Source organism: Ananas comosus, linkage group 10 (assembly GCF_001540865.1).
Source record: "Ananas comosus cultivar F153 linkage group 10, ASM154086v1, whole genome shotgun sequence".
Classification (NCBI taxonomy): domain Eukaryota; kingdom Viridiplantae; phylum Streptophyta; class Magnoliopsida; order Poales; family Bromeliaceae; genus Ananas; species Ananas comosus.
The window spans coordinates 81,709-92,369 of NC_033630.1; positions in this window are offsets into that span (position 1 = coordinate 81,709).

Sequence of the window (10,661 nt, forward strand, 5' to 3'; positions counted from 1 at the left end):
CGATGATGAGTTAGTTCGTTAGAGAATATTGGCCAAACAACCAAGAATTAATGCAGGACAACATGTAAAACGGAGATAAAAAAACACCGAGCTAACAAACGCGATAACAAAGAGAAGTTAAAAAAAAAAAAATTGATCGATATCAAGGTTGAGGTTCTTTCTGATGCTTTACTTAACGGAAGAGCCACATAGCACTTTCCTTTTGGTTGTCTTTGCTTTGTTTCTTTTAGCTTCTCCTCAATTGTTAGATGGTGATCGAAGGGGGTGCAGTCTCTATTATCCTGTACGTTTTGTTCCAGCTCCAGTACTGTTCACCAAAAAAAAAAAAAAAAAGAGGAATTTATCAAGTATCAATTAAACTTAATGGAATGGGCTCTCGTTGCTTCCTCAACACAATTTCATTCCTCCGGTGGCTGCTTTTGTTATCAAGCTTACCTTTAAGTCCAAGTGCAAATGCCAGATGACATCAAATCCCACCTAATTTATAGATGTATACATGTACTCTTGTCCCGAATCCCATTAACTAGCTAGATCAATTTGCTAGGTAACACGGTATCAAAGCTGATTGGAAGTTTATGTCGTTCCAGCTATGAGGTGGTGCTAAATGTATTTCTAGACTGATTTTCTATCAAGATAATCTTTCAGCTCACATTCAGCGAACACTCTCAATTTCATAAGAGCTTTTGAGTTTTGAAAGATAAAAAATGTAAGCAAACAAATGAGTGCCATATAATATATATATATATATATATATATATATATATATATGCATTTTACAACACTAATTTGGTTCTTCAAAACTACTATTATCTCCTTAAGACGGAGCAATATCAAGTAACTAATTCACGGTTAGAAATGTTTGTTAATTTGGACTAATTATACTTGTTTCTGCCAGTGACAGCCATCGATAAGAGCGTTTGAGGAATAGAAAGTCCAGGCAATTTCTGTTTCGGTGAAAATGGAAGGGTGAGAGTTTGAACATTCAATTTTTGGCTTCTAATTCCGTGGGAACAAAAAGTTGCTAATGTAACACTTGACCTAAAGGGATTACTCCAATATTCGTTGGTCGCTCTGAGAAGTAGTGTAACGTATCATCCAATTAGCAGGCCCAAAAACTGAGAATAACAAGCGTTCTCTTAATTTCGTACGATTGGATAGATTATTCTATTTTCAGGAAGCTTTATTACGTAGCGGTTGGTGGGCACAGCGACGTTACAGCTAACTCTTAATGAAATGATTTAAATAAGTGGGGCAGTGAGATTCTGTTATTGATATGATGATGTTTATATAGTTCCCACGTTTTGCACGTAGTACCACCCTAGTGGTAGAGAGAGCCTATCTGTCTATCTATACCACACACTAATGGGGACCGAAAAGTGTACGGCAGGCCCCTCCTCACTGTAGTGGCCCGCTGCTTCTTNTTGTAAATAACATTTAACGGTGTGGATCGTCGATTCGGAAGCTTTATCCTCGAAAACAACTTATGAGTTCAAGCGAGATCGTACTCATAATAGTATAGTAGCCTGACCCTATATATATATATATATATATATATATATATATATATATATATATACTAGTGAAGGGACTCGCGCTTTGCACTGGATAAAAACCATAGTAGTAATTAATATTAAAAAATATTAAATATTCTCTTGTATATCTCACTTGGCACATCAGCCAAAAATCTCTCACTGTTGGTGAGGAATATGGGTCTGACAATGCCTTCTACGACTATGGTGATAGAGACGGCAACAACAGTCCCTCCGACCGCGGCGGAGGGGGAAAGTGGGCGCACATTAGTGAGAGAGAGGGAGCAAGCGAGTGAGCGAAGGAGGCGATGGTATATAGCAAAAGATGAGAGATAGAGAATTGATGAATAGAATGGAGATAAAGAATTGAAAGTCCGGCGGAGAAAAAGAGAGGAAAATGGTCATGATGAATAATTAAAATAGAGAGGTTATAATTGTAGATGGTAGAGGACCATTTAAATATACTAATTGAAAGTTTCGTAGCTAATGGGACCGTTTGTATTAATTAAAAGTCTAGTGGAGAGAAGGGAAAGGATCATGATGAATAATTATATATAGAAATGATAGAATTGTAGATGGTGGTGAAAATCGTGAGATGCACTAATTGAAAGTTGGGTTAGTGAGACCGTTAAATTGCATATTGAAGTGTGGTGAAGAGAAGAATAAGGGTCACATACTAGTGAGGGTAAAAGAGAATTTGCCACGTGGCAACAAACATTGGGAATTCATATAGGTTAATAGATATTTACTCTCTCTCTCTTACTATCACACACACAATATTTATATATCTATACTATTTATAAAAGCGTGAGTTTTGAATTTTTTTTTCCTTTCCAAAAAACCTCTATCCTTTTTACTAATATTTTCATGTCCAATAATTCTCAACCAATCATTTCAAATAATTAACTAAATAATAATTTATTTCCAAATAAAGATATAATTTTTTGCCATTAAATCTTATCTACCGATTGAAAATAAAAGTATCTGTCATTTTTTATGATAAAAATACCCTCGCATTTATATCATATCTTCTATTTACGTTTTTCTTAAATATTTTTCTTCTTACGCGTAATATCCAGACCTGCCAATTCTTTCTCAACATAATATTCGTGAATTTCTCAAATATATCCACCTATCATACACGTCCACTACCTATATAATATTCAGTTAATTTTTTTCACACGTAATTTGTGATCGTTTCTCAAACATTCTCTCAACCTATTATAATTTTGAATTAAATATATCATCGCATTTGAATTTAAATATTAAAATAGATCAAAATTAAATTTTAAAATTTAAATTAAGCATAAATTTTATTGCAAAAATGTCTCTATTTTTTTAACTAATTTTTTCGTGTCTAGAAATTTTGAACCATTCATGCATCTCAAACAATCCATTAAATTTTAAATTCGTTAGAAACATATAATATCTCCACTACCCACGTATTTGAATTTAAATCTTAAAGTGAATCAAAATTAAATTTTAAAAATTTTAAAATTTTTGAATTTCAAACTTAAAGTGGATCGAAATTAAATTTTAACTTTTAAAATTAAACATAATTAAAATTTTAATATTTTTACTTTAAAATATATATATTTAAATTTTGAATTCATTAGAAATCGAAAAATATAACAAAATATTCAATATTTCTACTGTGTAATATCTGCTCGCCACGCATGATATATTTCGCATATAAAATTTTCCTCCGCTACCCAATTTTATCTCATCATAACACTTATCCATATATAAAGTATATCTTTTTTTAATACTTTCTCATCTTCATCTATACGTTTATTAAATATAAAGCATATCCTTCTTCATTTTTACTATACGTTTTCTCAAATATATTATTTTTATTTTCGCAAATATATTATTTTAGTAATATTTTATTCGTTCTTCATCGTCGTCCTCGGTCGCCTTCGCTACAGTTGAAAAGGTATTTTGGCTCCACCTAATTCATTTTAACGTGTCGTAATATAATTTCCTATCTAATTCGTTTTTCGTGCACTTTGTTTTACTTTTAAAGATTTTTAAATGCTAATAAATTTGCATTTTTATAACCTTTTATCTCTCATATTAAATGCGCAAGTCATCGTTCTTCTGATACATCGTTGTTGTCCTCACCGGTGCAATACGTCATCGTCGTCGCCTTCGCCAATTATCGTCGCCTTCGCTAGCACATCGTCATCGTCACTTTTGCCAGCACTTCATCATCATCCTACTCACCGGAGCAATTATTTTTCTGACAATTGGAAAGACATTTTGGTGCTACTCAATATTCTCAATCTATAACTAATTCTTCATTTTAGTTTTTAAGTTAGATTTACTAGCTAAATGCACGTAAAATACATGTTGCATAAAATATTAAAAATGTAATATATACTGTTTAAAATTTTTGAAAAACTAAATGCATAACTTTTAATTTTTTAAAGATAACTAATTTTTTCAAACTTTTAATAGATGTAGATTAAGATCTACGAAAACTTAAAAACCAAACGATATTAAAAATTCTTTTACAAATAACAAATTTCTTTAAAATGATATTAGGAAAAAACTCAAAACAAAATAAGTTATGCAGAAATATCCCTGCAAAACGAAAACTTCATAAGTTATCCCTGCAAAAGTCTAAAGTTATGCAGATATGTCCCTGCCGTTAAGGACTGTTAGAAAATTTTTGTTAACCACGGTTAAAGTACTTAACCATGGTTAATTATAACGTAAATTTACGATTCTACCCTTCTTCTTCTTCCTCCTCTTCTTCTTCCCTCTTCTTCCTCGCCGGCGAGGGCGGCGGCGGCAGCGACGGCGGCGACGGCGAACCCTCTCTCTTTCTTTTCCTCCTTCTTCCTCTCCCTCTTTCCTTTTCTCCCTTCTTCTTCCTCTCCCTCTTCCTCTTCCATCTTCTTCATCGCCGGTGAGGGAGAAGATGCGACGGCGACGGCGAACCCTCTCCCTTTCCCTCTTCTTCTTCCTCTCCCTTTTTCTTTTCCTCTTCCTCTTCCTCTTCCCTCTTCTTCGTCGCCGGCGAAGGAGGAGATGCGGCGAGGGCGCGCGACGACGAACCCTTTCCCTCTTCATCTTTCTCTTCCCTCTTTCTTTTCCCTTTTTTTTTTTCTCTCATTCTTTCTCTTCCCTCTTCTTCCCTTTTTTTCTTCCTCTCATTCTTTCTCTTCCCTCTTCTTCGTCGCCGACGAGCTCGACCCGCGCCGTCGCCGCCATCCGCTCCGTCGGCCCGAAGAGGGAGGGGAAGAGAAAGAGAAGGGGAAGATGCTTTTGGAGGGATATATTTGTGAGGGCAAAATAGTCATTTTACATGAAAACTGTTAAAAAATAAATAGTTTTCTAACAGATGTTAATCAGAGGGACATATCTGCATAAATTAGGACTTTTACAGGGATAACTTATGGAGTTTTCGTTTTGCAGGGATATTTCCGCAATTCACTATGTTTGCAGGGACGTGTATGCAAATAACCCATACATATATATATATATATATATATATATATGTATATATATATGTATATATATACATATATATATATATANTATATATATATATATGTATATATATATGTATATATATACATATATATATATATATATATATGTATATATGTATATATATATATATGTATATATATATATATATATAGAGAGAGAGAGAGAGAGAGAGAGAGAGAGAGAGCTATGCTCTCAGGAGTACGGAGGCCTCCGTGCTCCTGAGCTGTTTTCGATAATGAAAATTTTGAATCGACAATCGGCTCCGTTAGACTTGATCTAGCATTTTTGAAGTTTCTAGAAAATATTTTTTGTGATTTTTCGATATCATTTACCTAGTGATCGAAAGGATTCAAAATCAATAATTTTTTAATAGTTGATGTCTGCCGTTTTCTAGTTTAACGGTGTAGAAGTATTCAAATCAGATGAAATTTGGATACAAAATTCTTTATCCTATCCACAATAATATTACTATTTCTGATCAAAAATTTTAGTACTATATCACTATTTGAATCCTTTCGATTGCTAGGTAAATAATATCGAAAAACCGCAAAAAATATTTTCTACAAACTTCAAAGACGTTAGATCAAGTTTAATGTAGCCGACAAACGATTCGAAGATTTCATCATCGAAAACGGCTAAGGAGCACAGAGACCTCCGTGCTCTTAAGAGCATAGCAATCCTACTCTATATATATATATATATATATATATAATTGAGCTAGAATACTTTTAGAAGTACCAACCTCTTGGTGTTTCTAAGTTTCTAGTCCTTGGATCCACTTCTTAATTGCTAATAGCATTTGGATCAAACACTATCCCACCTACCACCACCTACCATCATCATCCCAACTCTACATCTCTCCCTCCAATGGCTAAAAATTCAAAAGCACCATTCTTTTGGTGCTTTTGAGAGTATTCTAGCTCAACTCTATATATATGTATAGAACTACGTTGGGATACTATCAATAGCACCAAGTTATTTGTGCTATTAGTTTTTTAGCCCTTAGATTAAAAAATGTGCGGTTANTATACATATACATATACATATACATATACATACACATACACATATATATATATATATATATATATATATATATATATATATATATATATAGAGAGTTGAGCTGGAATGCTACCGGTAGCAAACGAGCTCCGTTGCCACCCATTTGTTTTCGATGATGGAGCTTTCAAATCAACGATCGGCACCGTTGAACATGATCTATATCACTTGAAGTATTTAGAAATTAAATTTCAAATTTTTTCGACATCATTTACCTAATAGTCAAAGGGTTTCAAAATTAGTAATTTTAATGGTTGATATGAGGGGTTTTCTCGTTTAATGATGTAAAACTATCCAAATCAATTGAATTTTGGTTAGAAAATTCTTTAAACTATTTAGAACAAGATCTATATTCTCGATCATGATTACAAAATTTCTATCATCACTTTTTAGAGGATATTCATTTTCAACCATTCATTTTTACGCCCACTTGATGGACAAGAAAATAATATCGGAAAAGTATGAAATTTGATTTCTAGATATTTCAAGTGGTATAGAACATGTTTAACGGTGCCGATCGTCGATTTGGAGGCTCCATCATTGAAAACAAATGGGTGGCAACGGAGCCCGTTTGCTACCGATAGTATTCCAGCTCAACTATATATATATATATATAGAGTAGGGCTGCTGTGCTCTTAGGAGCACGGAGGCCTCCGTGCTCCTGAGCCGTTTTTGATGATGAAGTTTCCGAATCGACGATCAGCTCCGTTAAACTTGATCTAGCTTATTTGAAGTTTCTAGATAATAATTTTTGCAATTTTTCGATATCATTTACCTAGCAATCGAAAGGATTCAAATCAATAATTTTTAACGGTTGAAAATAAAAATCCTATAAAAAGTGGTGATATAGCACTAAAATTTTCGATCACAAATATTGATATTGTTGTAGATAGTATAAAGAATTTTGTATCAAAGTTTCATTTGATTTGAATACTTCTACACCGTTAAACTTGAAAACGGCAGATATCAACCATTGAAAATTATGGATTTTGAATCCTTTCGATCACTAGGTAAATGNTCCGGTCAAAATAAGAATATAGATACGATAATTTAAAGCATAATATCGCAATCAAATTTAAACTTTATATATTCTAATTTGACCACAAATAAGATAAATAAATTTATGATAAATTAATATTATATGCAAGATTAAAACATTATGTGAACGAATTCTTTATGTTCACATTACATTATTAAATGTAATGACTATATGGATCGAATCAACATTAATCAACAAGTAAATAATTAGACCGCAATTAGCAAATAATTAGGCAGCATCAAGACCATAAAAGTATACTGTTGAACATAATCAGCATACATGCCATGACCACGACACATGACGTGGCAACAATCCGAGATTAGTTTCCCAATGTTGACTCGGGTTCGAAAGACTCATATGAACAAAAGTTTTCTAGCCTGAGAACAAATAATCTCGAGATCGGAGCCCCTGGTGCCATGCTCAACATATTCGGCGTAATTACCATGCTCAACACATGCGGCCGAATTAATCAACATGTGGCAAATACACGGCCGTAGCCGAGAAACAATACATGAATTAATTACTCATACGTTCATGCAAAAATCGTAATCATTATGAAATTTCAATATGTGAATCAAAAACTGTTTTGATTAATATTATAAAATTTAAACGTCGTCGAAAGAAAACGATCCAATGAATTATGCATACAATATTAATATTATCAAACAAATTGTCTCTGATACCAATTGATGGAATCTCAAGGTATGTAAAATAAATAAAAATAAATACATACCAAATCCAGGATCAAAAATAAAAAATACGATAACTCACAGAGCGCCATAAAGAAGAGATTCTTGATTAATCTTGCGGAAGCTGGAAGTCCGGCTACGATCTGAAAGTCACGAACCGAACTTGGGTGATTTGGTTTCTCCCCCTATCTCAGCCACTCTGCCGTATGGTGTGGAACCGATGGTAATTCTTCACCAGAATGCGTATGAGAAGGTGGCAGGACCAATACCCCTTTATATAGAGTCCAGATCGACTTCCCATCAAAGTCTGATTAGGATTCTATTTAAACTTCAAATAGATGGGATAGGAATAAAATATACCATATCAAGTAGTTCTAAATCTGTTAGGATTGACCTTTATCTATAGCAAATCCTGAATTAAATATGATTAATTGGGCCACAATATATGGAAATTCTAACATAATAATGTAAAATAATTAGTGTTTTCCAAAAGTTTAAGCTTTTAGAGAATGATATTTTTACAATTTTGTATTCAACATTTACTAAACCATTATTCTTCAAAAACTTAAGCTTCCATGACCGGTATTTTTATAATTTTACTCACGGTCGTTCTCCAAAAAATTAAGTTTTCACTTACTCTAAGATTTTTCAATAGACTCAAGACGTAAATTAAAGTAAGAGTGGAAACTAAATAATGTAATTCTATATTCTGCACTCTGCCCATATATGGGCTCGAGACGGAGAGAAAATTAAATAAAGATAGGAGCTCGACAAGACTCGAACTTAGAAACTTCTTACTTTCCGAACTTTTACTTCGATGCCATGTTATATTATATGTTATAATTATTGTTCTTCTAATTAGACTTTAGGAGTATGGGCAATAAAAGGGTTTAGAGCTTATGAATTTTGGCAATAGGATTATTTACAACAACTTTGAAGGGATATCCATAATATTTTAAAGTTTTTAAGGGATAGTTTTGAAATTGCCATAAAATAAAAGGTTCAAATACTTTCTAAACTTCAGAATTTTCAAGTTTTAAGTCTAGTTACTTTATATTTCTTGTTGAGTTTATTTCTGAAAAAAATAAACGAAACAGGTAGCTTGAGTGCTACTCTTTTTTCTCTCTCAAAAAAAAAAAATAATTTTGATAATTAGATATTCTAATTTGTACCAAAATATTATTTAATAGGTTTTTTTTTCCTTTAAAAAAGTTATTAATTAAGCATTTATTCCTGATAAATGTGTTGCATATAATTTTGTCTATAATTGAGGGGTATCCACCCCCTTTTTTTTTTAAAATTTTTTATCCTCTATCACAAAACAATGGGGTGAGGATGAACATGGGCTATGTCCCTTTCCCCTCGTTGGCTTTGTTTGGTCCTTCACGAGATACCTTTTTTATGCTTTTTAGGGGGCCACACTCCCACGTACACACAAAACAATACCACATTCTTATTTTATATAAAAATATGGAAAAACTTCAAAAACACCCTTGTAGTTTTGTACTTTTTTTTATTTAGTATCATGTGATTTAAAGTATATCAAGTTAGTATCCTGTGGTTTCGCACTTGCTCACTTTAGTACCTTGTGGTTTAAAGTGTATCAAGTTAGTACTCTGTGGTTTTATTTTTGTATCAAGTTAGTACCCTGCGGTTTTATTTTTGTATGATCCTGTGGTTTTATTTTTCTCTTAATAAAATATTAAACTATAGGGTACTAAAGTCAGAACGTGCGAAACCACAGGGTACTAACTTGATACACTTTAAGTTACATGGTATTAAAGCGGGAAAATGCGAAACTATAGGGTATTAACTTGATACACTTTAAACCATAGGGTACTAAAGTGAGAAAGAGTGAAACTATAAAGGGAGTATTTAAAGTTTTTCCTAAAAATATAAAGATATGGTCAGCTCCTCGTTTAAATTTTTGAACGTAAATAGTTATCTATAGACATACATTATTCTTTCTAAGTTTCTTACATGGGAACACTCTTTTTATTATTGAGTGTGAGCTCTATTCAAAACTGGCTCAAGTTCTTTATATATTTTTTCTATGCTTGAATTGAACCAGATTTTTTTCTTTCTTTACTTAAACTGAACCAATCATTGTTGAGTGTGGGTTCACCCGAACCGACTTAAATTTTTCATATGTTTTTCTCTTTTTTTGTTTGAACCAAATTTAATTTTTCTTTTGTCTTGCTTGAACTGAATCGGGTCACACCTCTGCACTGGACCGAGCCGTTTCTCTTCCACTTTTTTTTAATTATTATCTTTCTTTATTGGCAAGATAAATTACATCCCTTATCTCATTTCTTCCATCGCCGTTTTCTCTTCTTTTATTGACATTTTTTATTTCCTTTCTAATTATCTACCCGTTCTATCGCACATATTACTATACTAGTTTTACATCATTTACATTATATATATAATACTATATATAAAAGTGTATAGAAATTCCGACAATAACAGACGGAATCCAAAAAGAAATAAAAGAATATTCCCTATATTTCCAACGAACGGATATGATCGCTTAATTAAAAAAATCGGATAAAAAATAGCATTCTTATTCATCTACAAATCCAATCCTACCAATGGTTGTGTCAATAAAAAATGAACGGTTCACTTAATTAAAATTTTTTTAAAATAAGAACAAACGGTTATGATTAATCTGTTCGTTGGAAATATTCAAATAAATATAATGTGCAAATTTATATTGATTTAAAATAAATTAAAATAATTGTTATGTGCATTTGCACGTATACTAAAATAGTATAAAGGCACATTAAAAAAAAAGAAAAATTTTCAGATGGGATTAAAATACCTCTTTAATTATGACGAAGG